Genomic DNA, 4,164 nt, shown 5'->3' with positions numbered 1-4,164 from the left:
ATTCTAGAATTCCAACTTGGTTCTTTTAGGTATCTTCTATTTCCAGGGCCAGCAGACTATGCCCGTGGGCTGGCGACCAGTTTTTGTAAATAAAGTTTTATTGGAACGCAGTGGTGTTCACCTGTTTATGTACGTTATGACTGTTTTGTGCTACAGTGGCAGAGCTGAGTAACTGAGAAACAGACTGTGTGGCCCACAGGCCTATACAATGTACCATCTGGCTCTTTTAGAAGAAAATTGCCAAATCCTGCTGCATTCCACTGCTGAGATTTACTATTGTGAATTCATTACAAGCATGTTTTCCTTTACACTCTTGAGCATGGTTCTAATAGCGGTTTTTAAGTCCTTGTCTGCTAATTCCAACATCTGGATCATCTTGAGGTCTCCACTGATCTGTGGATCCCATTTTCCTATTTCTTCATAGGTCTAGTAATTTTGGTTTGTTTCCAGGACACTATGACTGACACATTGTAGACACTCTGTATTTTGTGACGTTCCTCCGGAGAGCACTGATTTTTGTGGGGGGTGTGGCTGCTGCATTGTGGTTTTGCCAGGACTGGACCGAAACTCCAACTGTGCCCCCTGTGGTGACGGCAGCTGAAACCTCTGAAGTTTTAGCTTCTGCTTGCAGCTCAGGACCTGCCTCTCTTGTGTGTAATTCGAGGATCAGCCAGAGATTTCAAGAGTTCATGCACAGATTTGGGGGTTGGCCTCTCAGGCTCTTTCCTTTCTGGGATGTCCCCCCTCTCTTTTCAGCTCCTGTGGTTGCCCTGATCTCTAGCCTCTGATTTTTCAATCCAGTCAGACTGTAGATTTCTATTTGAGTTTTAGCTGCTCTGCATGGCCCCGGCTGGGACCTGCCCTCTGAAAAAAAGCCATAAAAAAAACAAGGAAATCGGCTGGCACTGGTCCCTTCCTCAAAGTGTAGAGCCCATCTGGTGTCTGCCTTCATGTACTCTCTCTTCAGTGTTGTGTTTGTTGTGGGTATTTTTTCCAGAGCTCATGGTCATTACCCAGAGGACAGTTGGCTGGACAACTATTGACAGTGGGTCCATGGCTGGGACAATGGGAGCTACTCCACTGGTGCCCATCCATGAGGTGTGATTGTCATGAATTCTTCTCCTAAGTCTTTAAGTCAGAGCCAATCATGAAATCATAAGAAAGCAAAGCTTAAAACGTGTGCTTCTTTGTATGTGGAGCACTTAGGAGCAGGCTGACAGAGGAAGGACGGAGAAGCCTCTTGGGGAGAAGGCGCTGCGGGTGGAGCGGGGCTGGCGGCTGCAGACCCGGCTGGCGCTGGGGCCACGCACTCATGGCTTCACTTGACAACACTTGTTAATTATTATCATTAATGTATATAATTATATGTGACATCACCAGTCACACCTGCTGTGTGGTTGCTGCCTGCCCTGCAGGGGATGGCATCTGGGTGGACGCCTCTGAGCACAGGACGAGGGTCCTCGGGCCAGTGCCTGTCCTGGGAGGGGCTGCGGGGACCCCACGGCATGACCGTAGAGAGGGCTGGAGCGTCAGCGCTGGGAACCACGTGTGTGTCTGTGTCCCTGTGTGTGTCTGTGTCACTCTGTGTGTCTCTGTGTGTCTGTGTGTCCCTGTGTGTCACTGTGTGTGTCCCTATGTGTGTCTGTGTGTCACTCTGTGTGTCACTGTGTGTCTGTGTCCCTGTGTGTGTCACCGCGTGGGTGTGTCTGTGTGTCTTTGCCCCTGAGTGTGTGACATTTCAGGTCCCACCCGGACCACTCGTCCTCCGGAGCAGGGGGGGTCCCCTGTGCATCCCAGTGACTTCCCATCCTTCTGCTGGAAGGGTTTCACTGTGCATCTGGTTACTCTGAAGCAGAGCTGGACTTACCAAGGCTCGTATGTGTTAAAGTAAAACTAAGGGATTTACTGCGCCGCTGCATCGTGTGGACTCAGCTGAATCCGGCTGAGCGGTCCCTGGGGGCAGTGGCCACAGAGGGCCTGACCCTGGGCCCCGGGCTCCCGGCCGCGTTCTGAGGGGGCGTGAGGACCGTTGGCTGTGACCTTCCCGGTGCCCGCCCTGCCCAGGGCCCCCTCCAGAATGGCTGGCTGGTCGCGGGGCCTCCCAACCTTTACTGTCAGTCCGGGGGTTTGTAATTAGAAGTAAACACACGTGTCTCTGCTCTTACCATCCTGCAGCTGTGTTTAATTAGCTGTGACTCCCCAGGCCTTGGCGATCAGAGACCCATGGGCTCGCAAGTCCCTGTTGGGAGGCCTGGCGGGCGGGCAGCTCCGGCCCAGCCTCATGCGGCTCCTCGGGGCCCTGCCGACGCGGCGCCCCTGGATTTGTGCTCCACAGAAACTGTGTCCTGTCTCCTGCAATCGTTAGCGCTCTGCCGGGTCCCGGGTGTGTGTCACGTGCTCTCCCTGCATCAGCACCTGTAACACTTGTGGGGTCCCAGTCGCCCGCGAAGCTGCTGCCTGTGGGTCTCGGCCTGGCTCTGGCCCCGCGGCGGACCTGCACTTGGGCCCTGCATGGGCCCTTTACACATAGGGCACGGGAGTCCCTTGAGGCCTCAGGTGGCCTCCACCCTCCCAGCCTAAGGGTTGGCTTCCCAGCAAATGCGAGCCCGATGGGGAGGGCTGCCCCCCGACTCGCTTCCCAGGGGCGCAGCCCCGGGACACAGCACGTGCTCTGGCCGCTGTCTCCACCCCGTCATCCCCCCTGTCTCGCAGAAGCTGCGATGTGAGTGACTGTCTGTCCTAACCATGCACCGTCTGCCGCCGAAGGAAGGGTCCGGCCTGCAGGGACCTGCCCCACCGGGAGCAGCCGCCCTCCCAGGTGGTGGACGGTGTCCTCGGGCTGACGCGAATGCCCGGGCACCTGGAGCTTGGCCCACCAACTCCTAAAATGCCCATTATGGGCTTAATGGCTGAGCCACTAACAAATTGCCATTTAAAATCAATCCAGTCTTCAGTTTAATTAGCTCATTACAATGCGGACTGCAGTCTGATGGTGGTCACGGGACAGCCGCCCGCAGGCCTGACCGGGCCCGGCTGGCGGGACGGCTCGTGAAGAATTCCCATCAAGCAGAGACCCCGGAGCTCTGGGCGAAGACGGAGAATGGGGCCCCCCTGCAGACTGTTGTTCCCCCTCCCCCCAGACCAGAAAGACAAACCAGGAGCCGGGGACCAACCTGATGCCAGCGATCTCGGACCACAGGGGAGGGACAGCGCCGTCTGCCCGGATCGCTCGCTCAGGGGAAGGCACGTGGACCCACACAGGCAGCAAGTGCGTGTCAGGCCGTTCCCCCCACTCCCGGGAGGCAGAGGATGCGGACAGAGCCGCGTGACACGGGGCGGCAGAGGGGCTGACACTGAAGCAGGAGGGGAGGGGGTGAGGGAAGGAGGAAGCCCCCGGAATAAAACGTCACCCAAGAAACAGAAGGAAAGTCTCCGTGGAGCTTCACATCACAGACAAGGGTCAGAATACAAATTCAGCAAGACAGGAGCTCAAATTGAGACAATAAAATGGTGCTGAAAATATCAAGAGGATTTTCCTAGCTAAGAAAACTGGAAAAGAACTAACACAGTGAGATCTGAGAAATAACAGCAGGAGCCAGACGGAAGTCTCGGAGGCAAACCACCGGCCGGACAAAAGGTCTGAGAGATTGTGGGCGGCAGGCGGGCAGGAGGCAGCCGCTGACTCCCTCCTCCCGGTGCGCTCGCTGGACCCCACGGGCCCCCACAGTCTGCCCAGAACCGACAGCGAGCGATGAGCGTGCGACACACGCGTAGTTAGTGCGACGCCCTCGAGGAGCCGGCCTGGCCGCTGCGGGGGACGGGGATGCCTCCTCGAAATGCAGGCTGAGCCCACGTCCCCAATATCAGAGGAAGAAGGAGAATCAGCGCTAAGATATACCCTTGCTACAAGGATGCTCTCAAAGACAAAACATCTTCTGACAACCAGACAGAAAAAGCAAGCAAACAGGCGACCACACGGGAGAAGTAAAGTAAAAACCGGGCTGGTCCGGCCCGTCCCCCGGGTCTGCGGGAGGCTAGGGGCCCAGCCGGGCAGATACCCGCAGACGTGAGAAGGTGGTGCCAACCTCTGGCCCCCAAGGGAGATGGGTGCTGAGACTGTCTGGGCGAGGGCCTTGCGGCGGAGGGAACGGTGGGGTCCTGACA

This window comes from Mesoplodon bidens, assembly GCF_964165515.1.
Source record: "Mesoplodon bidens genome assembly, chromosome: 4".
Taxonomy (NCBI): domain Eukaryota; kingdom Metazoa; phylum Chordata; class Mammalia; order Artiodactyla; family Ziphiidae; genus Mesoplodon; species Mesoplodon bidens.
This window is presented reverse-complemented; position numbering follows the sequence as displayed.